Source organism: Podarcis melisellensis (assembly GCF_964234715.1).
Source record: "Podarcis melisellensis genome assembly, chromosome: 1".
Classification (NCBI taxonomy): Eukaryota; Metazoa; Chordata; class Lepidosauria; order Squamata; family Lacertidae; genus Podarcis; species Podarcis melisellensis.
Genome location: NC_138528.1, coordinates 34,876,268 through 34,903,238, shown reverse-complemented (window position 1 = coordinate 34,903,238; position 26,971 = coordinate 34,876,268). Strand labels below are relative to the sequence as shown.

At 41.9% G+C, this 26,971-nt stretch overlaps 1 protein-coding gene across 1 annotated transcript in view; it reads left to right on the top strand.

Annotated features, from left to right (window-relative positions):
* Positions 1–2,665: 2,665 nt before the first annotated feature.
* AKAP6 (A-kinase anchoring protein 6) overlaps positions 2,666–26,971 on the top strand; it is a 243,498-nt gene continuing 219,192 nt past the window's right edge. Inside the window, exon 1 of the mRNA XM_081888749.1 lies at positions 2,666–2,776. The gene's annotated coding sequence lies outside the window, so the exon portion shown is untranslated. The remainder of the gene's footprint in view (positions 2,777–26,971) is intronic.

Genomic DNA, 26,971 nt, shown 5'->3' with positions numbered 1-26,971 from the left:
CATAGGGAGCAGTGGGCAGGGCACTCCAGGAGGCTGCGTCAGGCAAAGGCTCACAGCCCAGTTCACTAGTTGGCCAGGTGGGGCTTGCTAGCTCTGGGAGGGGTTATGTGATTCCTCAGCTGGAGTAGGCTTGCATCAGGTGAGGGTCACTTGTCTCATCAAGGCCGAATGCTGCAATCAGCAGGCAAAGTAGAAAAGGGCAGCAGGGCTGAGGAACTGGTATGGTCAACTGCCCATGTTGAAAGACCTCTATTTGGATGTTCCAAGATATCTGTGGGACTGTGCTTCACTTAGAATTTTGGACCCTGAACTTTAGATTTTGAACTTTTGAATTGGATACATGGATTGATCCTGGACTGGGGGCTTGGCATACTGACCTGCTGCCAGGTAGGCCAGGGATTCAGGACACTCTCGGCTGAACCTACCTCATGGGGTTGTTTTGAGCATTAAATGAGAATGATGTACACCACCTTGAGCTCTGTGGAGGAAAGGTGGGATATAAATGAAAATACATAAATAATTTCCTTTTGTCCCTGACTTTTACGCAATATCTCATACATGCCACAATGTCCATAGTTCATTTAAAGAATCCTTCTGTGTAATTGAAAATTGCTCTTACGTAGTTTGAGTTCTTTGGCTATAACCTTTAAAGGAAGATATAGCCACAAACCAACCACACACACAATCTGTAAGGGATTTGGCTTCAACATTGCTTTTGGCCATAAAACAGCACCAGAGGTAGCCAGCCTTATTCTGTCAAGATCATATCTGCTCCCAACAGTTTCTCTTATACCTTGATAGTGCACTTAAATGTGTCCGGACTACTAAATGTATCCTAATCTTACATCTTAAAAAGGTAAAGAACCTCAGACAGTTAAGTCCAGTCACGAACGAATCTGGGGTCGCGGCACTCATCTCGCTTTACTGGCTGAGGGAGCTGACATTTGTCCTCAGACAGTTTTTCTGGGTCATGTGGCCAGCATGACTAAGCCGCTTCTGGCGAAACCAGAGCAGCGCACAGAAACGCCGTTTACCTTCCTGGCGGAACGGTACCTATTTATCTACTTGCACTTTGACGTGCTTTCGAGCTGCTAGGTTGGCAGAAGCTGGGACTGAACAACGGGAGCTCACCCCGTCGCGGGGATTCAAACTGCCAACCTTCTGGTTGGCAAACCCTAGGCTCTGTGGTTTAGACCACAGCGCCACCCCATTATTTCACAAGTAATGAAAATCCTAGAGAAGTTACTCTTTTAAGCTTATGCTGGAAACTTTGCATTTTAGTTGCAAATTGAGGACACACAGACACACACAAATTTAGTATGCAGGAGTACAAGTGCTCAAGGGTTGTAGACATTGGTACATGAACTTATGTGGCATACCTCAGGCTCAGAGGCTCTCTAGACCTTTTGTTTTTCTCTTGGGCATATGCCTATGAAGCCTACAAAATCCAGAGCTTTTCTGTTGTGTTGAAAGGGGGTTTTCATGCATGGGAAAAGCAGTTTTGCCAAAACCTCTCTAATCTAAGTAGCGCTGGCAAAGAGCCAGAAATGTGTCATCTTTGTTTAAGTGTGAATTGTCACACTGCTCTATTTTAATTGTGCACAACACAGCCAGTATGAGTTGCATTCCCCTCTATGTTCAGATGGAAGATAGACTCCAGGTGCTGAAAGTAATGGGTCTCTCTCTCCCCCCCCCTCCTCGACCCCCCACCAATCACGAACCACAACAATTAAAAAGGAAGGTCTGTTTACTGTACTCCTGCTTGGCCTGTGCCACTGTGGCCCAGAAGGCACACAGATTGCTTGCAGCCTCCCTTGAATCTTCATTTGTGTGTCTGTCTGATAGACAGATGAAAGGCAGGCTACTCAGCATGCAGATGATATTGCAGGTTAGCTTACAGCTGAGAAATGATGGGGCTTTTTTTTGTGTTTTCATCCCTTGACTGGCTAGAAAGTTCTCATCTTGTAGAGGGGAAAACAGCTTTCTTCCCCCCTCCCCCCGCCCCCATTTTTAAAAGAGCTTCGCAAAATAGCTGGCACAGGATAGCTGGCAAATGTACATTGCAGTTTCCACACAAACACACCCCGCCAAGCAGACACTGGCAAATAGAATTTCGAAGAAGCATCAGAGTATAGGAACAAATTTGTGTAGGACAGGATTTAAAAGACCTTGGTTCATGTTAAGGGCCCCCAACACTGTAAACAGTGTTTCACAAATTGGCTTGCACAACTTATGCACAGTGTGATGTTTAGAAGATGATTTTCATAAGCCATGCTGAATTAATGTGTGGATTTTATGTTTTCCTCCATTAAAAAAAAAGTGGTAGATTACAGTTTGTATAGATCAAAAATGCAATTAAAAACCTTTCTTTAAAAAAAATGTGTTGAATATGTGTGCATGTGCATAGTTTGCAATTGCACACACAGAGAAATGCTCAGGCAATATTTTCCCTGAATAATAAATATATTGTTACGATACTTAGGTTAAAAAAAATAATACAATGACACTGCACTTTCCCAATACTCCCTTGCATTTCCTTTCCCTTTTTACTGTCTCTTTAAAAACCTTCTGTATTGTCTTGGGCTCCCCTGGAAATGCAGTAAGGATTCCTATCACATCTTGGTTGCCATGGCAACAGCAGCCTTTCCCATAATGAGCTGCATCATCTGAACTGATGTCACAGCATCATGCAGCAGGTCAAACAAGGCACCTCCTAGTATTGCATCCTACAGATTGTGCTGTAAACATCAAAAGAGGATGGTGTGAGCAGGAGATGGTGAGTGTTAAACATCCGCCTATTCTTATTTGTCTCTGCCGCTTGCCTTATCTGTACGAGGCTCTCCTATTTTTAGAGTGAGTTTTGCCTCCTGAGGATGGGTTTGGAGGAAAGATGCTGCATGTCTAAATATAATTTTTCAGGCAGAAAGGCTTAGACAAAGGCCTACAAGAGCCTCACGTAGCCCAAAATATTAGTAACTGACCTTGCTGCTTTCCGGAAGCGGACCACAATGTATGTAAATTGCACACCTTAATTTGTGGCGCACCTTTTCCAATAGGTTTCGTGTGAGGAAGCGATAGCTTATTCCTATGTTGTGGATTCAAAAATATTTAAAATGTCCACAGCCACTTGCCTGGAAATGAGAAGTGAGCATCTATATTCTTAATCTTTGGAAATCTTTTGGGGTTTTGCAGAATCATTATTTACCTCCGGTGGGCTTTGATAGGAGGAGAGGAGGTTTTTTTTTAAAAAAGCTAACCAGTGCTGAATAAGCACTTGGCACTGCGTTGACTTTAAATGGGATTTTCTGCTGCTATTTTTTAATGGCTTATAAACCATAAGGCATGAAAACTCCCCATACGTGGAGGAGAATGGGGTCCCCCCATCTAAGAATGTTGTTGTGAACCTGTAGAAGGGAATATTTAGTGACTCTTGGGTATACTCCATAGAGGAAAGAAAGCAAGTCTTCCACTGCAATTGCAGTAAAGGAGTAGCCAGCAAAGCCAGGTTCCCATTTGGTCCTGCTAGTCTTACATAAATATAGTAAGTATACACTATGGTTGTATTAACTGGCTCTTAACCAAAGGTAAAACAAAATATTCTCTTAGAATGTCAGTTCTGTGTTTAACATCAGGGTGATTTTGAGCCCTTATTGATGGCATCTAAATGTTTTTGCTTCGTAATCATCCCCCTCCGTCCCTCCCCCCCCTCTCTCTCCTGGGAGCCAAAACATGGGCTTCATTTAGCTTTCAGTAGGACCTGGGTGGGTGAGATAGAGCAATTCATTGTCTCCCAATGTTTAGATGAGTCATTGTTTTATCTATTGCTGTTAAAAGTAAAGAAAATACCAGACACGTGTTGGTTTAGCTGACCAATATGTCCACTAGGAATTAGGGAGTGGTCTCCATTTCTGCTTTGCTTATTATAGTTCTTATTTTTTAAAGAATAGACGTTGCTGGTAGTTTTGTTGTTTGATCAAACAGCCGAAAGTGCAAGAGGACACTAATACAAAGCAAAAGCGAGAAAACGTAGGAAAGAGCTAATTGTTTTTCATAATCGTAATAAGCACAAAGGCCTCATCTGGCATTATCTGTAATGGATATTTTTGATCTTAATTGGGTCGCCTGCACTGTAACCTCTGAGCATTCTCTGGCATGGTCTAAGTATACATCTATCCTTTTAAACCAGGAAAACGACATCAGGGAGTGCTTTATTTACTGTGACAGTTTTAAAAGGGACATTGTACTGTCCTAAGAAAGGAAGTCTCTGGGGTCTACCGGGTGATGCAAAAAAGGCATGAGTTAGCAAGACAGGGAATGTCTGACTACTGGCTGGATTATGTACCCCAGGCAAATAAGTTATTATTTGAGAATTGGCTCCTAGAGCAGATGCAGCAGATGCTTGAAAGCAGCACCCTTGTTGTCTGGGTCCCATAGCACTTGACAGCAGTGGACGTGCATCTCTGGGACAGAGGAAAAACATGAAATGTGCAAGTAGCAGACATTGTCTAGGGAAAAGCAAGCCTGCATCATCTGGGTACATCCAGTTTTATGAAGCTTTTTGGTTAAAAGACTGAGAATAATTTCAGGCAAGATGGAAGGATTAACTAAGATGCCCAGTGCATGCTACTTAGTACTGGAATTCTACTAAGCAAAGTAAGACTCGATGGGGATAGTCAGAAACAGAACATCCCCACAGAATCCCTGCAAGCTGCATTTTCCAGAAATATAAATTTGGTTCCCCTAGCAGAGAGAGAGAGTGCATCCATTGTGAAGTACCTTGTAGCCAAATGGACAGGGGTCATAGGTCAGTGGTAGGGCATGCACTTTGCATTCAGAAGATCCCAGATTCAATCTCTGGCATCGCTAGGCAAGGCAGGAAAAGGTTTCTGTAAACAAGGAGCACATAAGTCAGTGTAGAGAATTCTGAACTAGTTAGACCTATGGTCTGGTTCACTATAAGGCAGCTTCCTGCATCTCTACTTGATAGACTGAAAGCAGAGTTGCATGTTTGCATGAAGGACCTCATTGCTACATGATGCCACTACACTTACAGACAGTTATTTGACTCAATTCGCTAGAAACTTTATAGAAGACTGTGATAAAATGGCCAATCGTCTTCACTATACATTCACGTTCATTTTTCAAGCATTATCTTTCTCTTGGCACTACTTCCCATTGACAATACCCACTGCTAATAGATTGGTGATAAAATAACTTCAAGATATCATATCCAGTATTGAGCCAAGTACTTTAATTTCTCTGTCTATTTTAAAACAAACATTTGTTTTTATTTAAACTGATTGCTGGCCACTTTCTGTAGAAAGTTTCTAGAAATAACATGATGCTGCCTGCTACTGGGGTGGGGCATAATGACAAGGTCTGAACAATAACTGGCTCTTATTTGGAGCAATTAGCCTGGCATCCATCAAACAGTCTTACACAATGATCTCAAGTCTGATATCCTGTCCTTTCTGATCGTTTACTGGTCCTGAAGGTAGCACTTTTCTTCTTCATACTGCTGTATTTGATCTTAGGCAATTTCTTTTACACATGGAAATACTCAGGTGGTCAGTAGTAAAGCTTGAGGTGTTCTTAAAAAGTCATTGTTGGGGCCACAAGGACAGCATAAAATATTATAGAATGAGGTGCATTTGTGGTTATTCAACCTTTACTTTGCTAATAATGTTATCAATAATTTTAATTAAAATAAATGTTATGAGTCCTATGGCCAAATAAGAAGAATTCAGGTAAGCTCAAGATAAAAGATGTGCTAATTTCTAGAAATAGGAGCCTGTCTTTGTAGGTATTAAGTTAACATATGTTAGCAGAACCAAAAGGACTAATTATCACAATTAGTAGAATTAATCACAAGCTAAAAGTGTGGGTTTTTAATTGGAATTTCCTCTGAGATGGGAAAAGCTATTCTATCCTGATGGAACTATGTGATGCACATCTGTTGACTGAATATATAGAAGATTCTGTGTGTCTCCTCCACCCCCCAAAAAAGAATTATAAGAGAATTATCTTCTTTAAATATCATATCACCTGTATTAAGATACAGTATAGCACTGTTTTATTTTAATCAATTATTTTAACCAATTAATTAAAAGGAAAGGTGAAAATTGCCTAAATGCTTTAATCTCTTCATCTGGCAACTGTCAGCATGAAAGCAACACAGCGATGCTCTGAAATAAGAGGTCAATTTGCAGCTTCCTCTGTTAACTTAAAAAAAACTTGTTTGCTAGGAATTTATTTCTTGGATTACTGGTCCAGAGAACTGTCATCTTCTCTAGACTGGGCATGTCCAGCTAGAAACTGATTTCTATTAAATGGAAATCTGCAAGCATATGACTCAACAGACCAAATGCATTTTGAACTGCCTGGGACATGACTATCCTGCCAGTTTTTTTGCAATTCCAGAGTGTTGGCAAAAAGCAGGTGTTTTATGTAAGCAGCCATATATTTTGATGGGTGTCATTTGGCTAGACAAGTTTTGTAGGCCTTCAGTAATGAAAATTATAATTACAAAAAAAAAAGATGCAAGGATATATAGCAGAACTGGAATTTTCTAGCTCATTCCACTAGCATTCTTTACATAACATCTATTTACTGTTGCCCTTAAAGATACATTGTTCCTTAGGGATGTTTGATGCCTTTATCTTAGTTTAGCCATAACAGCAAAACATGCTGTATTCCTCTGTATCAACTGAGTCAGGTTTAAATAAATACAGTTACGAGAACTAGCAACAGTGAGGTTCACATGTTGCTCTACAACTTCCCTTTCCTTCATGTACATGGAGGAAATTATAAACTTCTGCTTTTAGTTTGCGGTAAACTAGGGTTTATTGTTTTCAAAGTTTGGTTTGCTCCAAACTAAAGGTGGAACCTGCCACCCTGTAGATGTTGTTTGATGTCATCAACCCCAGCCAGCATGCAGAGCTCAGGGCTAGATGGGCATGTTGATGTCAGGGGTAGGAACACAGCATACAATCCTGCACTCTCTTCCAAGCATTGAGAGGGCATCTGAACTGGGCAGTCAGCTCCTGGTGAAGTGTGTCTTTCATAGGATCTCCTGGCTTGCATCGTATGATCTTGGTATGACCCCAAACTACTTTCAATCTGCTGAAAGTTGTGGAGAGCCTCACTCCCCCACACCTGCATTGATTCATGGCCTATGTTGACTAGTGTTTGGATCCAAACTGCTAATTTAAGGCCTGCTTCAGTTCATTACAGTGGTACCTCTGGTTACGAACTTAATTCGTTCCAGTGGTCCGTTCTTAACCTGAAACCGTTCTTAACCTGAGGTGCCACTTTAGTTAATGGGGCCTCCCGCTGCCACCGGCGCACAATTTCTGTTGTCATCCTGAGGTAAAGTTCTTAACCTGAGGTACTACTTCCAGGTTAGCAGAGTCTGTAACCCGAAGTGTTTGTAACCAGAGGAACCACTGTATATGGGACTATAATCTGCCAGATGAGATTAATATACTTATTTAAAACATTTTGCAGTCCCATTTATGGACAGGATACTCCTGACAGAAGAGGCAGATAATTCTCCCCCTCCCCCTGCACCTCTCCTGCTGCTTCAGAGGGTCAATCTCCAAAACAGATTTGGATGAAAGTTACCATTTTACTTCCTCCAGCAGCAGCATCACAGGAGCAGAATTCTATTCAGAAGATGGCCTTGCCAACAACAGCAAACTCAGCACCCCAACAATCAATAAAAGCAAAACAAAAGCAAATAAGCAATAAAAGTGAGAATGCATGAAAAGGAGATTGGAGCCACTCATGCTACATGCCTGTAAGCCCTCGTAACTCCCCTATCAGTTTTGCTCCCAGGGCTTGCAGGCTTCCATCATGTGGAAACCACTTCCAATGGCTGGAAGTCAACCTGCATCCTAGCTTCCAGTCCTTGTGACTTCCAACCAAATGACGTTTTCACCTCTTCCCTGTTTTCACCTCCAAACTTCCATGAATAATTAGTTTAAAGACTTCTGAAGCTTGCTTGCAGATCTCCTTCAAAGGTCTTCTGAAATGCTGTGATTTCAGCAGGGGGTATCTTCTTCATCTTGGTTCTTTAAAGAAACAATATGGCGATTCCAAAATCATAGCATACCCTCCAACATTTCTATGATGAAAATAGAGACGTCCTGTTCCATAATGATAATTTTACTATTTATACCCCACACATCTTACTGGGTTGCCCCAGCCACTCTGGGCAGCTTCCAACATACATGAAAATATAATAAAACATTAAACATTTTTTAAAAACGTCCCTATACAGGATTGCTTCGGGGTTGGATAACTCCATACCCTCCAAAATGTATCCAATGAAAACAGGGACATTTTAAGGAAAAGTGGGACATTTCGGGATCAAATCAGAAATTGTGACGGCTTCTCTAAATTGGGGACATCCCGGGAAAATAGGGATACTTAGAGGGTCTGTCATAGTTATAGGGCCACACCCACACAACCTCTGAGCAGTGCGTAGTTCTGGTGTTTAGTTTTCTCTGGATGGCAGGTGATCCTTTGTAATATTTGTGTTATTTACAAATTTACAAGTACAGTGGTACCTCAGGTTACATACGCTTCAGGTTACATATGCTTCAGGTTACAGCTCAGCTAACCCAGAAATAGTGCTTCAGGTTAAGAACTTTGCTTCAGAATGAGAACAGAAATCGTGCTCCGGCTGCACGGCGGCAGCAGGAGGCCCCACTAGCTAAAGTGGTGCTTCAGGTTAAGAAAAGTTTCAGGTTAAGAACGGACCTCCGCAACGAATTAAGTACTTAACCCAAGGTACCGGTGGCAGGAGGCCTCTTTAGGAAAAGTTTAAGAACGGTTTTGGTTTAAGAATGGACTTCCAGAATGGATAAAGTTCGTAAACCGAGGTACCACTCTAGACCATAATGGGAGCAAACAGGCACTCCTTCACCAGGCAGCAGATCATCTAAGAATTTATGCATTCCTCCTAAGGTTACAGCCCCAGTGCCAGCTGATTCCAGCTCTTTCTCTTTCAAAAGTTGTCACCTACGGTGTTTTCCTCTGTTCTCATTCATACATGTGCATGTGCACACACAGACAGGCATACACACATTAGCAGCAGCTGTGGCTTACTCTGGCTAATCAGCTTCTGGGAGAGAATCCCAAAGTACCTTGTTCCTCTTTCATGTAATGATGAAATACTTCTCTTTCCTGGACAGTTTCAATCTTAGCAAGGCTGACTCAGCCCTTTATCATTCAAAGGTCCAAGAAAGAGCTTGTAAGTTAGAGCAAGCTACCCAGCAGACGATGTCTGGATCTTGTCTCTTAGACAAGACGTTACAAACACTGTCTGTTTTGCATAGATATGGTATGTTTTCCAAATGAATATTTTATCCTATCTCTTTTCAGACAAAACTCTTCCTCTTTCTCCCTCCCTCCCTCTCCTATTTTCCCAATTGTGATTTGCTTTAATTCTAAATACAGGACTGGGGGAGAGAAGAAAACAGCAATATAGTAATTACACTAAACATGTCTAATAAAAGTAAAATGTACACGCCCCACATCTTGCTAATATCACATTGTGTTTCTCCATCATGGCTATCACAGTGATTTTTCATATAGTATTGCAGTGTTTTCTCTTGCTTTCAGAAAACTGAAAATTAAAGTTTTGGAATCCTTGTAGACCCAGGGGTTCCAAACCAGGCAGGGGTGCCATGATGCCTGTGGAGGGTTTTCCTGATTTCCCTGGACAGGTGCCTAAGATGCTGAGCTTCCTTCCTTCCTTCCTTCCTTCCTTCCTTCCTTCCTTCCTTCCTTCCTTCCTTCCTTCCTTCCTTCCTAAAGCAAGTCTATAGCTCTCCTGCACAGAAAGTTATTACTCAAAATGTGTAAGCATTTCTTCAACATGAGAGTGGGTGCGGTGTGCCCTCCCTGTAAATTCCCCCCAGCAGGATATTCGGAAACGTACATGTTGTTACACACACTGTACTTTTGAGGATAAATGGGGCTTTCCCCCCCCCCAGCCAGAACTCACTGGAACTGAGTTCTGGCATCTCTCAGGTGGGCGCCATTGCCATTACAGTGGTACCTCAAGTTACAGACGCTTCAGGTTACAGACGCTTCAGGTTACAGACTCCACTAACCCAGAAATAGTACCTCAGGTTAAGAACTTTGCTTCAGGATAAGAACAGAAATTGCGTAGTGGCAGCAGGAGGCCCCATTAGCTAAAGTGGTGCCTCAGGTTAAGAACAGTTTCAGGTTAAGAACAGACCTCCAGAACGAATTAAGTTCTTAACCCGAGGTACTACTGTATAAGAGAACAAGGGAGCCATTCATGGTGAGTTACAACACCTCTTTTTCTAGAAAAATAGCATTGAGGATAGAGATATTTAAAAACCCAGGCAGCACAATCATACCTCCACACCCACATTTGCACACCTTTGGGAAAATTGAGAATTTATATTGGTCATTTTGACCCTTGTCCCAATATTTGGCTCAAATTAGGAACACAGAAAGCAGCCTTATACAAAGTCAGACTCTGGGTCCATCCAGCTTAATGCTGTCTGCACTGACAGAAACAGGCTCGGCAGGGTTTCAGACAGGTGTCTTTCCCATTCTTGTCTGGAGATGCCAAGGATTGAATCTGGGGCTTTCTGCACGCAGAGCAAATGCTCCTCCACTGAGCTACAGTCCTTTCCCGTAAAGATATCCATGACATTTTGCCTCAGAAGAAACACTAGGTAGCTATGCAGTTGAGGTAGGGTCATATAGCTTAGCTTGCTGAAGAAAAGGTGGAGCAAACCTGCTGCCCTGATCATGCATATCTGGTATCTGATTGGTGCAGTTTCCTCCTTTGGCAGATGCTAGGCTGTAGTTGAGACATTTAAAACATGCAGAAACAGATGCATTTGTCTCAGCTATGTGGTCAATCCACTAGAAATGACTCAAACTCTCTGTCTTTGGTAGCTGAAAGTGCTGGGCTGGGCTCCAAAGAATGCAGCGCAGCTGGAACAGCAGCATTAGTGCAGAGCCTGTGTGGAAGTTGCTCCTTTGACTTGCAGCATTTTTCTTTTTCTTTCTTTCTTTTTTAATGTATTTTTCTTTTGATCCGTGTGCAGTTGCAATGGTTTCATTTCAAGCTCTTGCTTCAATAGGCCTCCACCCATTCTACTTGGTCAGTGTTCAAAAGAACCAAAGGCTATATTTTTCTTGGAGAACCGTGGAATTCTTCACCCATGGAACCATGGTCCTCATTTTAGAAACAGCTGCTGAGTAGATTTCTCACCTCCCACGAGCTTAGTGGGAGTTCACATGCTTTAAAAAGATGGATTCTGTAGTATCCAGTTCCAACTAATGACAGTGTTAACATTTGCCTGAAGGAGCTTTTAGCCCAGACTTCCTGTAACCTGATTCTTGACTCCTTATGCTAATTTCTTAGATTTATTCTCCATCCATAGTAGCTTGTCTTACACTGCAAATCAAGTGTGCATGCACACGAAAGCTCATACCAAGAACTGACTTAGTTGGTCTTTAAGGTGCTACTGGAAGGAATCTAATATGAAGAGTGTGTGTGTGGGGGGGGGGTGTTTATGTGGGCAGATAATAAAATTCTTGGGCTCCAGGTTATTTTATTCTAAATGTATGTCTTCCGCTACAGACTCTCTTTGGTGAGTCTCAGGATTCTGATAAATAAGACAAAGTAGATCCCAAAAGGCTCAAGTCTGCCTGTCCATGCCCTATACTAGTTTTGTTCTCAAGAGGCTCTCAATCTGGTGCTATTACATCAATAGTCAGAAGATTTGACTGAGTGTCTCCTTTCTGCCAGATGGCTATAAAATGAGAGTCCGAGAGTCATCAGTATCAACATCAGCATAGGAACAGATGTAAAGTGCTATTAAGTGCCATTTTAATGCATATGTGACAGAGAGAACAGGAAAGCAAGTGACTTAAAAATAAAACGTAAATATACATACAGCAAGTCCCTTTGAAAAGTGCAAAAATGTTTAAATCATGGCGTTGTAAAACAAATACACCCAGCAAGTCCTGAAAACCTGCTAAATTAGCAGTTTGGTTTCTTTAGAAGACTATTGTTTCTTAATAAGTGGATGGCACTTGCATCTTACACTTACGTAGCTACATTGACACTAAACAACAACAGCCACAACTAAAGAGATAAAGGGAACTGTTCATGCAATGCTACTTGAAAGGTAGATGCACTGTGCTGTAGTTTACCATATAGTACCAGATTTGAATGACATATAACTTCTGCACATGTTTATTTGGACTACTGGGGGTTGGTGTCTATTTGATTCAGCATTAACAAATGATAGAGAAAGCAACCAAATTGAATAAAAAAAATCTGTTCCTCTCCCACCTCTTGCCCTGCAGTAAGCCTTCTCTGGTACATTAGAGAGAGGTTTGAGTACGTTGTCAGCGATATGCTGATGACACACAGCTCTACTACTCCTTTACATCTGCAGATGTGGCAGTGGACATGCTGGACCGTTGTCTTGACTCGGTAATGGACTGGATGAGAGCCACAAAACTGAAGCTCAAACCAGATAAGACTGAGGCATTGTTGGTGGGTGGCTCCTTAGACTGGATGGAAGGGAGGCTGCCGCCTATTGATGGGGTTACACTCCGTCCAAAGGATAGGGGGTACTTGGGGGTACTTCTGGATATTTTGCTGCCGCTTGAGGCTCAAGTGGCCTGGAGTACCTTCCATTAGCTTTGGTTGGTGGCCCAGCTGTGCCCTATCTGGACAGGGATAGTCCATACCCCTCCAAACCATTAATCCGGGGGGGGGGGGAGAGCTGGATTTCCAATGACTAGCAATGGAGATATTAGCTGCTGCTAATATAAAAACAAGAGGTTTATCATTGAATCGTAGAGCTGGAAGGGACCACGAGAGTCATCTAGTCAAATTTTTTTGTCCAAGGTAGGGCTTGAACCCTCAAACCTGAGATTAAGAGTCTCATGCTCTACCAACTGAGCTAATGCAGAATAGGGTCTGTGGGAGGGAGGGGTTATTGGTTAAGCATTTCTCCATATTTGTGCAGTGGACCAACTTCTTGCTTGTTCTTTCTCTTGCTTCAAGCATAACCAAAGAAACCTCTTTAAAAATAATTTTTAATCTATCTTGCAAGCCTGAAATCATTCTGAGCTTTGACATGCCTGACCTTCTCCCTGCAATTGCTGGCCACTCCTCTATACTATTGTTTCATGATTTTTCCCTTTCTTCCCTTATACATGCCCTTCTTAAATTTCAGCTCATGTAAAATCTCCTTATGCAGCTATTCCTTAGATGCCTCCTGCTTTTTGTTGTTGAAATTGTCTGCATTTCGGCCTTCAATATTTCTGCTTTAAGAAACTCCTATCCCTTTTCTGACCATGGGCTCTCACTCAGTAGGTCCTTAAGCTCTTTGAAATCAGCCTTCTTAAAGTCCAGAGTCCAACTACACTCAGCTTTTCCTCTGTATAATGAAAACTGAGATGACATTATCATGATTGCCAGTACTTCCATTTCATCAATCAGTTCCTCCCTGTTGGTGAGGACCAGGTCCAGGATAAATAGTCCCCTTATTGCTTATTTCATCTTATGGGAAATGAAATTGTCAATCAGGCAATTGAGGAATTTCTTGCAGAGCTGGAGTTCCAACATACATTGGGACAGCTGAAATCTCCCATGATTACTATATTTCTCCTTTTTGAATGTTTGGTAATCTGCTCTAGGAAGGCATCATTCAAGTGTTCAGTCTGGCTTGGAGGTCTACAGCAGACACCTAAAGTAAGGTCACTGTTGTTTCCCTCTCCTACAATTTTTACCCATATACACTCAATGTGCCTTCCATGCTCCAAGTCATGGATCTATTCACAAGTGTGCATATCCTTTACATATAATGCTGCTACTCCTCCTTTCCTGTTTCATCAATTCCTTTTGAATAGATTATAACCCTGAAATTCTACATTCCATTCAGGTTAAATAATGCCTATTAGATTGTATTTGCCACCCTGTACTAAGAGCTCAAATTCATCCTGCTTGTTTCCCACACTCTGTGCATTAGTATAGAGACAACTTAAACTAAGAATAGGTCCTTTCTTTCATGCTCCTTTCTGTACTCCATTCAGTGAATTAAAGAATGTGCTGAAAGCTTTCCATTTCATTGCAACCTGGTTGCTTAAGGGTAAAATGATTAATGAGTAAGAAGATACCAGAGTTGTGGTTTTGAATGAAATATTTTTGAAGCAAAGTTACTAGTGCTTAGGAATGCCATTATTTTATTTTAATTTGATTCCTTTTTTATACCATAAACTCATATAAAATATATATCTATGGGGTGTACAAAATGTCTGGGCAAATCAAGCGCCTGTTGTTATAAACAATAAACTAGGCTTATGTACTGGGTACACATACAAAAGGAACAGAACCATTTACTTAAAAGGGGGGAAATGACTTTTGAAGTGGGTTGGTAATATGGCTATATTACTATGATATGTGTTATACACACACACACACACACGGAAATAAGCAATGCTTATCTATATTGCACTATAACTTTGAATACATCCAAAACACAGACCTTTAAACCTTGCCAGGATGCTTGCAATTTGCAATGGTACCCCTGCATAGTTTTTGTTCTTGCAATGCATAATAACCATAGTACATTTTGAACCCTCTGGTGTATTTGCAAAATACATCCTTGGAATCCAGTCCTATTCAGAGAATATGAAATAAGATTATTGTCCCTTTCCAAGCACAGCTTACTGCAGGTCATTGTGCCACTTACACATGTTGGAGATAAAATATATTGTTATGGCTCTCTTCCTTACCCCGAGGGCTTGTGTGAGGACATTTGACTGCAGTGAGAGAGAATGAAAAAGCAGTAAAAGGGTTCATGATTTTAGTATTTCTATTATTATTTGTGGGGAGTTTTTTAAGCATAATGGAGGCAATCCATCAAGTCCTGCTTCCAAATGACTTCCTTTCAATCCCATTGAAAAGAATGGAAATAGCAAAGCAGCAGTGCTTGGGAGATAATGCCCAATGTGTATACCTGCTTTGTGATAATGAAATGCTAGTATAAAAAAGGGCAAATTAATGTGTGATATAAAATTCACTTGCCTCCAGAAACTAGTACAGCATGTTTTTCAGAGGCCAAAGAATGAATTTTATATATAGTTCATTGCTTTCAGCTGTATACTATTTGCTATCTGGCTTACAATTTGTACAAGTGGAAGAAAATGAACCCCCCCCCCCCACCCAAGCAATGACACTGATTAAGCAGGGGCAGTCAACCAAGTGCCATTGCTTATGCAAACATCATTCATGTTCACTGTTAAGCCATGCACAAAGTTCTTTGGAGCATGGGTGGCGCTGTGGTCTAAACCACAGAGCCTAGGGCTTGCCGATCGGAAGGTTGGCAGTTCGAATCTCTGCAACAGGGTGAGCTCCCGTTGCTCGGTCCTTGTTCCTGCCCAACCTAGCAGTTCGAAAGCATGTCAAAGTGCAAGTAGATAAATAGGTACCGCTCCAGTGGGAAGGTAAACGGTGCTGCTCTGGTTCGCCAGAAGCAGCTTAGTCATGCTGGCCACATGACACGGAAGCTGACTGCGGACAAACGCCAGCTCCCTCGGCCAGTAAAGCAAGATGAGCACTGCAACCCAAGAGTCATCCGCGACTGGACCTAATGGTCAGGGGTACCTTTACCTTTACCAACTACTTGGCCACCTGTCTTTAGAAATGAATTTCACCCCTCTGCTCTGGTATGCTCAGTACATTTTGAAAAGCTAAAACGTTTTTGGAGGGACGATAATGGGACAAGCTGCATATAGGAACAGGCAATAAATAGGTTTTTATTTCCTTTGGTTTGTGTAATTAATAAGAATGGATAGGCTGCTTAACAAAGAATCCCTAAGCAATACACATACATAGAACAATTTAAAGCAATTATCATTGAACAATTAAAAAACCCCACAGATGTACAGACAATGTCCAATATGCATGGGGGTTACGTACCTGACCCCCGCATGTGTTGGTGGAGTGCACACAAGCCCGCTTCACCCCATTGTGCCCCCACAGCACTTTCAGGTCCCTGTGATGTGCACAGTGGTGTCAATCGGACATGTGTGAATCGGTCATTGCCTGTACATAACTTGTTTACATACAAATATACATGAGCTGCATGTTTATAGGGCATATATTTAGAAGTGAAAACATATTGTTTGTCTCATGAAACTCTATAGAAATTATAAAATCATGGCTGTCACAGAAATGAATTACAACTGATTACTTACTGTAAACCAAATTTGTCCTTTCTTCTCTATTAATTAACAGCATTCATAAACCACTTAATATTTTAAAAATCTCTAAGCAGTGTATAGTCCATATATATATATATATATATATATATATATATATATATATATATGCAGGTTTTGGTGTCCTCGGGTGTCTTCCCGTGTAAAAGTTGGGGTGTCTAGGCGACGTTTCGACGAGGTCTCACTCGTCATCTTCAGGCTGGTGCTTTCGGCTTCTTGTTACTGGAACAGAGCAGGATCTCAGTGTTTGAGTTCCTATAAATACTGTTGAGGGGGTGTGGTGTATAGCCTCCAATGTTCTGGGCAGAGAGGAAGTTCCCAGGCTAGTGTGCCTTTTCTTCTTTTGTTCCTTAATTACTTGAGGGATATATCCCTCAAGTAATTAAGGAACAAAAGAAGAAAAGGCACACTAGCCTGGGATATATCCCTCAAGTAATTAAGGAACAAAAGAAGAAAAGGCACACTAGCCTGGGAACTTCCTCTCTGCCCAGAACATTGGAGGCTATACACCACACCCCCTCAACAGTATTTATAGGAACTCAAACACTGAGATCCTGCTCTGTTCCAGTAACAAGAAGCCGAAAGCACCAGCCTGAAGATGACGAGTGAGACCTCGTCGAAACGTCGCCTAGACACCCCAACTTTTACACGGGAAGACACCCGAGGACACCAAAACCTGCATTCCTGTACCCGTGAAAATCTACGAAAGCATATATATATATATATATATATATTACTAAAACATTAAAAACAAGAATGCACAGTCTAAAACAAATAAAACAGCAATGTGTAAATGCATTAAAGTATGTACAAACCAATAAAACAGAAAATCACAGGATTCAAACATGTAAAACAAGGTTCAGACTTGTGGGTTTTATTTAATTTTATTAAAAATTGTGGAAAACCTTTCAGCACACAAAGGGAGAAAATGGAAAAAGTTTCATCTTTAAATTATCAACATGGACAAACTTGATGATTCAAAGAAAGAATGAAAGAAAACACTTGGATAATCATTCTTTAGTGTCCAAAAGTTGTATTTTGAAGCTATTTCATTTTGCCTACAGGATATTTCAAGTAGCTGTGTGTGGAAATCTGTATCCGTTTCTTTTTCTGTAAAAGAGGCTCCCATTTTGCTGCCTCGCTCTCAGGGTACCTCAGAATTTTCTTCAGAATGTTAGACACATTTTTGAGCTTACCTTCTTGCTCCGAGGTGGCCAAGTTTTCCTTCCGGTAAAAATTTATCTAGCACTATGTAGCCTCCACAGATGACTGCACTTCCTGATCTGAAGAAAGCCCAGTGGGAGGAGTTATTTCATGATGTCTTCCTCTGGGCTTTGATTGACATGTGGGCACCCAGGGAAGCTGCAGAGTGCCAACCACTGGTGAGATCATTGTACAACAAACACCATCAACCAGCTCAAAAGTAAAGTAAGCACATCAGAAACCCTGCACCTCATCAGTCTCTCTCTCTCTCCCATTTAATAATGTTAAGATCCAATTTCTTTTCTATCTTAACTGATGAAGACTGCCTGATTAAAAAAAATGCAGAATACATTTTCAGCATAGCACTAATTTCAAGAGCGTTAAATTAGCCCCAGTCAACAACCTCGGTTTGAAAAGCAAATATTTCTGCCTGTGTATGTTCCAGAACCCTGGGGAGTTTCTGTAGGTGATAAAGGCAAGCCCTGCAATTAGAGGAGTCAGTGGCAGATGGGTCACAGACAAGAAAATCTCACACACCATATGTTCATTCTAACAGGGAAACAGTCAAAAGGCAAAAGGTCTGGCTTAATCCTTGCTACGAACAATTACAGTCAGGCTCAAAGCCAGGGATTCCCCTAATCTTATTCCACAGAGCAGCATCAGCATGTTTGAAGTATTTTTCGAATGGCGTTTTGGTGTCCTGTCAGTCCTCCAGAATAAAAGATGTAGAAAAAGCAAAATATGGTCTCATGTACAAGCAAGTGTAACTGTTAAAACAAAGGCAAAGAGTAAACAGATTAAAATGAACTGGCTTCGCTTAGGCATGGAACAATTCAGATTTGGGCTGTGAAAGGCCCTTCCCAGATCTGATTTGGGGACCGACTCAGCAATATGGATCCAGCTCTGATTTGGTTTGGATCAATCTGGACCCAATGTGATCTGGACCTGGATCCAGAAAACCAAATATTGTACTCCACTTGCATAACTGCATGTAATTTGGAGACATGATTGCCCCTCGGGAAGGAATTAACCCCAACAAATTTAAGACAGCTGCATCTAGAGCTTTTTGTGCCACCTTTAAAGTTAGATTTTTTTCTATGTCTGTCTCTGTCTTTATTTCACCAATATATGTGTGCAGCTTAAGCTGACTGTGCACAATGTACAATGTATTCACCAGATGATGACACAGTACGAATACAGATAGGTACAGAAAGCAGAATGTAGCCTAAATGCATTGTTCCTTTAATAATGCCCAATTCTGTTGCAGCTAAGTTCTACGACTGGCAAGTGCCCTAGCCATGCCTGCATTAGCTGTAACAGCGCTGAATATATGCCTGCCTCATTTTAAGTTCCATTATTGTTGATGTTCAGTTTATATGTACAGCATAATGCCAAGATGGCTTCTAAGAGGTTTATGAAACTTAAATGACATAGCATACCCTCAAAAGCTGTATAATACTGTTCTGTGGTGTGGTGAGCTCAGAACTATTCTTTGTGAAAGTGAAGTATTCTCAAATGTCCCTTGTTAATATCTATCAGCTAACCACAATGATATTTACCATCATTATAATAGGGTCCTAACCCCCCCCCGTAAGTTAGAACAGTAGTATTCCCATACTGCAGAATACTGAGTGTGCGGCTTGCCTAAAGTCACCAACTTCATGGCTGAGCTCTGATTTGAATTGGGTCGGGGCTTTCACATTATTTGCCAATTCACTGCAGGAGCTCACACTGCAATAGGACCGCAATACCTCAAGGACCGCCTCTTTCCATATGAACCTATCCGGACCCTGAGATCATCTTCTGTGGCCCTCCTTCGTGTGCCTCCTCCTCGAGAGGTCTGGAGGGTGGCAACACAAGAATGGGTCTTCTCTGCAGTGGCTCCCTATCTGTGGAGGTTTGTCTGGTGCCATCATTATTCCCCTTTAGGCACCAGGAAAAAGCCAGGCATTTGTTTGATCTGATTTACATCCTATGCCCTTTTAAAATGTGTTTTTTTTGGGGGGGGCTATTGGGTTGTTGTTTTCATTTTTATTATGTATTTTGTGCTTTTATATCTTGATTTTGTTCTGTGAGTTGCCCTGAGACTCCTGGGTATAGACCAGTATATAAATTCAATAAATAATAATAAATAATGATAATTATTAGGTGAGTTCAGTGGTCTCAGATAAGAGTTCCATACTGAGTTTCTTTTCAGCTGATTTTTACTGAACCAAAATGTTCCTTCTTAGCATGAAGACTTTCCTGCTTTAATTTGTTTTGTTTTTAATTCACATGCTATAGTTAACTTACTTTTTTTTGCAATGTAAAGTGGGTTTTTTTTTTCATTCTCTTACCAAATGATTGTTTTCAGAGGCTTGAAATCAGTGTCAGGTAGGTCAAACCAATGTGTAGTTAAATGCATGATACATTATGCGGCTGGTAATTTGTACCAAGTGGAGCACAAATAAAGACCATCTACTAGTTACGATGTGGAACTGAGCTACTTGAAAGCCTGCATTTTAGTGCTCAGTTAGAAATGTACGTTGGTGGAACCAGATGATGCAGTGAGTTGCAAGGAGAAAGCAGGGGCGGTTTTAGGGTAGCGTGACCTCTGCAGTTGCCCTGGGCGCCACCCTGCAGGGGGCACCAAAGCAATGTTGTAGAATGGAGCATGAGAGGTGGGTGGACACTGGGGAGGTCATTCCACAGGCAGGGTACTGTGCCTGAGAAGGGCGCTGTTGGTAGTGGGAAGAAGAATTGAACCAATTACCTTTTTTCTGGTCCTGCTTCTCATTCCCTAGAGTTTGTTCTGTCCTGGCTAGAATGGAATCCTAGAATCATCATTAGGTTCATGTTGACTGTATCAGATATACAGAGGAGATGCATTTAATTTGGGAAATTGCATCAATAAATCATATTTCAATGGGATTTCTTTTTTTGAAATGCAAACTGCAGGTTTGCACCCCCTCCTAATCTGTTTCTAAAGTACTTTGCCCCCTGCAACTGCATGCGACCCAGATAGGGTCTCCCACATTGCGGTGAGGGGGGGGGGGGGGAGAAGCTGCCTTTGAAGGCAGGAGTTAAAGCCACATGTAGGTTGACTGAGTTCTGCGTTCCTTCTGAGGCATTGTTTGTTGCACAAAAAAATTGTGATGGAGCAGACACTGTAGAAAACATTGTAGGAAGAGCAGGGCAAAGGATAGAAACGTATTCTATGTGGGAAACTAAATTATTTATTGGTTTTAATATTTAAAATGCGTACTGCCTTATTACATAAAAGGCAAAGATAGCAATGCTTTTTTCATAAGAAGAAACCTCCCAAATCCACTGTTAGGCAATACTTTTATCACACAATCAACAAAAAGTCGCAAAAGTGTGGCAAGATTTATTATAGTCTAAATTATAGTCATTCTAATTTATTTCACTGCATATTAATCATTTCTCGTCCGCGTAAGACTATCAGGCTTAGGCTGTTACATTGTGAAGCATTGAATCTACTGTTCATGGCTAACATGGCAACATGATCCTTTGGTTTAAATATAAATTTCTGAAATGTTTCTTGGAGACGCCAGCATTTAAAAAATACTTGTCAGGTTATCTTAACCTGCAATTTTTTAAATGACCCAACACTTTTTTTTTAGTTAGTTAGTTAGTTAGTTAGTTATTTTGGAAGAATATCTATGCTCTTGTTTCCATTTTGACAATTACTAATTTGTGTCTAGCAAGTGGGGTCTCATGAAGTTATCCAAAAGAGTCTGACATCACTAAGCAGTAAGTAATGCCAATTAAGCACCATTAAATGCTGTTGGTTTAGCAGCTTTTAGGTTTATGGGCCCAGCCCCAAGTCTGCATTCGATATCTTCTGGAAAGGTACATCTGTTTTGCCTGTATCTTCTGTGATGAACCATACCTTTAAACCTACCAAATCAGTGATGGAGGAATGTGTGCTGGGATACAACTCCTGTCATCCCTGATTCTTATCTAGGCCACCACGGCAGCCAGAACACTGTTCTGGGGCCTGTACAGCCACTTCTGATTCAGATGCTGTGGAGAAATAGAGCTGTGTGTCATTGGCATATTGATGGTCCAGAATGGGGTAACTGTGCCCCTGAAGGACCAGGTATGCATCCTGGACTCAGAGCTGTCCATGGAGGTGCAGGTCAATTCTGTGTCGAGGGCAGCTGTCTACCACTCCATCTGGTATGCAGGCCGAGACCCTACCTGCCCACAGACTGTCTCACAAGAGTGGTGCATGCTCTAGTTATCTCCTGCTTGGACTACTGCAACACGCCCTACATGGGGCTACCTTTGAAGGTGACCTGGAAACTGCAACAAATCCAGAATGTGGTAGCTAGACTGGTGACTGGGAGTGGCCACCGAGACCTACATTGGCTCCTGGTACATTTCCAAGCACAATTCAAAGTGTTGGTGCTGACCTTTAAAGCCCTAAACGGCCTCAGCCCAGTTTACCTGAAGGAGTGTCTCCAACTCCATTGTTCAGCCCGGACACTGAGGTCCAGCCCTGAGGGCCTTCTGGAGGTTCCCTCACTGTGAGAAGTGAAGTTACAGGGAACCAGGCAGAGGGCCTTCTTAGTAGCGGTGCCTGCCCTGTGGAACGTCCTCCCATCAGATGTCAAGGAAATAAACAACTATCTGACTTTTAGAAGGCACCTGAAGGGAGCCCCATTTAGGGAAGTTTTAAATGTTTGATTTTGTATCTTATTACTATTATTATTATTCTGGTGGGAGCCTCCCAGAGTGACTGGGGAAACCCAGCCAGATGGGTGGGGTAAAAATAATAAACAATAATAATAATAATGCTGTGCTCCAAATCCTCAAATGACCACTCCTTGTGGCTTCATATAAATGTTAAGCTTGTAGTCCAAAAATATCTGGAGGGTCACAGTCCTTGCACTAAGTGCTGTGAACATCCTGAAAGTCTTATCTGTATGCCTGTGTCTTGTTTCAAAGCATTAATGTTTCTTCTAGAACAGATCTTGCCTTGCCTTTGACCAGGAGTGAAACGTGACAAACTAAACACTCAAGTTACCTGCTAAGTGGAATTCTGAGATTTCTCATTTTTTTAGCACTTCCATTTGCCCCCTTGATTATTTCTCCCACCACTCGAGGCTCTCATGCACCTGTAATACCAACTGCTGATCGAATGTTTCTGTCACATCTTTATGTTACTTGCTATTAAATCAAACCATTTTAGCTTCTGTCATCGAAATGCTTTTTAGCTTTTTCCACTTCACTGCTAGCAGAAATTGTTCCTGGCCTTTTGGTCTGCCTGGGTGTTAAAAGACTATTGCTGTAATACCAATTTACTTATATAGTTTTGTCTCTGTTTCTGTAGATAGTGGCTGCATTACGTGCAACAAGGCATTGTGACAAATACTTTCAGTCTTCATGGTGAAGACAAAATTAAAATTGACCGCAGCATTTGAAATCTGTTTTCGGTGTCACTTGGTGTTTCAGGCTGTCTAACTCCCAGTTTCATTGAATGCTATGAAAGCTAGAGAAAATGTTTATTTTCTGATGGCTGGAATACACACTTTTCTGTGTATTTACACTCTGGTCCTTAAACATATCAACTACAGTCATACCTTGGAAGTTGAACAGAATCCATTCTGGAAGTCTGTTTAACTTCCAAAACATTCGGAAAGCTCCTGCAGCCAATTGGAAGCCGCAGAAGCCCCGTCGGACATTCAGCTTCCAAAAATAGTTCGCAAACCTGAACAGTCACTTCTGGGTTTGCGGCGTTTGGGAGCCAAAATGTTCGAGAACTAAGCTGTTCAAAAACCAAGGTACGACTGTATTGTATTTGTCTCTGCTCCACACAGAATCTTCTTTTAATTCTTAAAACATGTTATGGGTCGAATTAAGTTAATGAGTCACTTTAAAGAAAAGGTGGGTGATTTGCCTCATGCACAAGGGACAGAACAGATGGCTGACGAAGCACTCAAGTTGCCAAAGTATTTATCTGTGTGCTGCCAGGGTTGGGGGCTGCTAGATGAGATAGTGGTGAAGACAGAGAGAGGTGGCCACCTCAGGCAGCAAGTACTGGAGGGCAATGAATAATGGTAGCCAGTTGCTGGAGCTTTGTAAACCATTCACCCTATCCAGTGCTCCCCAAGCTAGCCTGCTGCCTTCAGGTGCGGTAGAGAATGCTCCATTGCTCCATTGTCAATGGTCCATTCAGCTTTGGAAAATGAAATGGGGGAAAGGCACCATGTTGACCTTTGCCTCAGGCAACAAAATAGCTTAGGCTGGCCCTGACAATGGAATATCTTCACACCTAATATCTTCTTGTGGGGGTGGATTAAGATTTCCAGTTTGTGTTGTGCTATAAAGGTAAAGGTACCCCTGACTTTTAGGTCCAGTCGTGGACGACTCTGTTGTTGTGCGCTCATCTGGCTCTATAGGCCGAGGGAGCCTGTGTTCGTCCGCAGACAGCTTCCAGGTCATGTGGCTAGCATGACTAAGCCGCTTCTGGCGAACCAGAGCAGCACACGGAAAAGCCGTTGTGTTGTGCTATAGGTTGTGCTATATCTTTCCCCACAGGGCAAATAGCAGCACCAAGAAGCCAGAACAGAGTAAAGGTTAGTTCCTTCACTCAGCATTGCAAGCTGCAGCCCTACTCCAAAGTAGACAGGCGGTTTGCTTTGGTATTATGAACTCTTAAGAAAACCAACCAGAGATCCAGTCTCCTGCCCACATGTTGTGGGCAAAGGGGCTATTGTGCTCTCTTATGTTGTCTTCTGTCTAATAGATGCATCTCAGGATCTGTAGGAGTTTGCTGACCCCATGCAATGCCCCTTTACCACGCACCTCGTTCTATCCCCTCATTTCCACTTTTATTTTTGCATCAACTCTAGAGAGGCCACTTAAAGGTGACCATTAGGTCCAGTCATGGCCGACTCTGGGGTTGCGGTGCTCATCTCGCTTTATTGGCCGAGGGAGCCGGCGTACAGCTTCCGGGTCATGTGCCCAGCATGACTAAGCTGCTTCTGGTGAACCAGAGCAGCGCATGGAAACACCGTTTACCTTCCTGCTGGAGCGGTACCTATTTATCTACTTGCACTTTGACGTGCTTTCGAACTGCTAGGTTGGCAGGAGCTGGGGCCAAGCAATGGGAATTCACCCCATCGCGGGAATTTGAACTGCCAACCTTCTGGTTGGCAAGCCCTAGGCTCTGTGGTTTAACCCACAGTGCCACCCACTTATGTCCTGTCAAAAAAAGTGAGCACGATTTGCTTAATAATAATAATAATTATACCCCGCCAATCTGGCAAGGCTTCCCCAGTCACTCTGGGTGGCTTTAAACAAAATATTAAAATACAGTAATGCATCAAACATTAAAAGCTTCCCTAAACAGGGCTGACTTCAGATGTCTTATAAAAGTCTGGTAGTTGTTCCCTTTGACATCTGGTAGGAGGGCGTTCCACAGGGCGGGTGCCACTACCGAGAAGGCCCTCTGCCTGGTTCCCTGTAACTTGGCTTCTCACAGTGAGGGAACCCGCAGAAGGCCCTTGGAGCGGGACCTCAGTGTCCGGGTAGAATGATGGGGGTGGAGACGCTCCTTCAGATATACTGGACCGAGGCCGTTTAGAGCCTTAAAGGTCAGCACGAACACTTTGAATTGTGCTCAGAAACATACTTTTGCATATGTTAATTGATGCATATGAATGCAAATTTAGATAAAATTACCTTGTGATTTGTTAAGGGTTGCTGCAAATTGTAACTCTGTGACCTGTGCCCAGAATTCTTTGAGGGAAAGCATGTGCTCTGAATGTGCTGTAAAGGTATAGTTGTGTACACAGCCTGAGCCAGGAATCAGAGCCCCTCTGACATAAGCTGCGTTGGATGAGGGAGGACATTTCTGCTGTGTGTGTTGTTTACTCTTGAGAGAAGAAACCAGGATGGGTGGGGAGAGAGGCATATGCAGAAAGAGGAAGAGGATAGCCAGGTGTAAGATTAGAGCTTTCTGCAGTCCAAATGATTTCTTGATAAGTAGTCACTATATGCTATGTAGTATATGAAATACAACTTCTTTCACGCCTGAGGCAGAATTGTAGTCTTTCACTGCCAACATCCTCAGCAACTAGTTATTGTATTGTGAGGCATTGTGAAATGAATCCACAAAGTAGAGAAGCATTGCTTGCTGTTTCCTCATCCAGAAATGGAATTGCATCTGGCTTGTGCCAGCCATTGTTTGTCAGCAATCACATGGAAGATGGCTGTAGGTTTGCAGTTGACTTTAGGCAGCCCTGGAGCTCCCTGATCCCAGAGCATACATATATCAGAGAGGCGCCTCTGCTGCTTTTGACGTTAACAGCAGGACACGAGAAACAGCTTGGTGAGTGACCGAATCTGCTGTTTATTTCTAGGTCAAATGGACATTTTTCATTCTATCATTTGCAGCCTTAAATGCAATGAAAATGTTCTATGAGAATATCCACCAATTTAATTGTGTGCAATGCTGTTCTTTATTTTTTTGTTGAAAATATTGAAGTCAGTGCTCCATGGGCAGTCACATTTAGCAGCCCTTTTTTTAAAGGATAGATTCATTTCTCAGCATGGGATAGAGCTCTCTCAGTACAAACCTACTTAAAAGCCACAGTTCTCTGGTTGTTAAAAGACATTTCTTAAAATAATAGACCCTTTATTCTGGAATATTTACATTTCTCCCCTCTTCCCTTTCCTTTTCATATTTTTATTCCCCAGCATTACATATATTTTCTATGATGTTCATTTTCTGTCATGTTGCATAGATCTACAAAGGATGTGCCTTAAGGACAAATCCAATCCTGCCACTCTGAATTTGCATTTTGGAAGCAGCAGGGTCTATTTTTACTGACTGGCTGGCTGTGGGCACCTCCATTGGAGACAATAATTTGCTATGACAGACACCCATAAGGTGGCATTCTGTCTGTTTGAGGCTCTAGGAAACAGGAGAGCACGCTTAAGCAGAATCTAGTTAGAGCAAACTTTAACATGGCTGAAATTGAGATATGTACCTTTTACATTATTTAAGGTATCTATCAAACGTTCTTCTAAAACAATCCAGATGATTGCATAGCAAAGAACTGATGAGTACCATCAACCATGTGCATTCAATATTGGAATTATCCTGGGCGAGTTCTCTACACATCCTGAATAAAAATCAGCAATGGACATAGAAATCTTCATCAATATAGGTACTTATTAAATGATCATCCTTAAAATGTCAAATGGAAGGTTTGTATTATGTGTATATTAAAAATATGATATTTGGGGAAAGCATTATTTCAATATCAATATTTATTACTGCATCTACATGTAGTGCAATCTTGAGCATATTTGCTCATAAGTACATCTTCCTTAGTTCCCTGGGACTTGATCTCTACTCCTTGTACCTTTATGGTGCAATCCTAGGCATGCATGCATGCTCATAAGTAAATCCTATTCAGCTCAGTGGGACTTACTCCCAGGTTAAACGTGCACACAA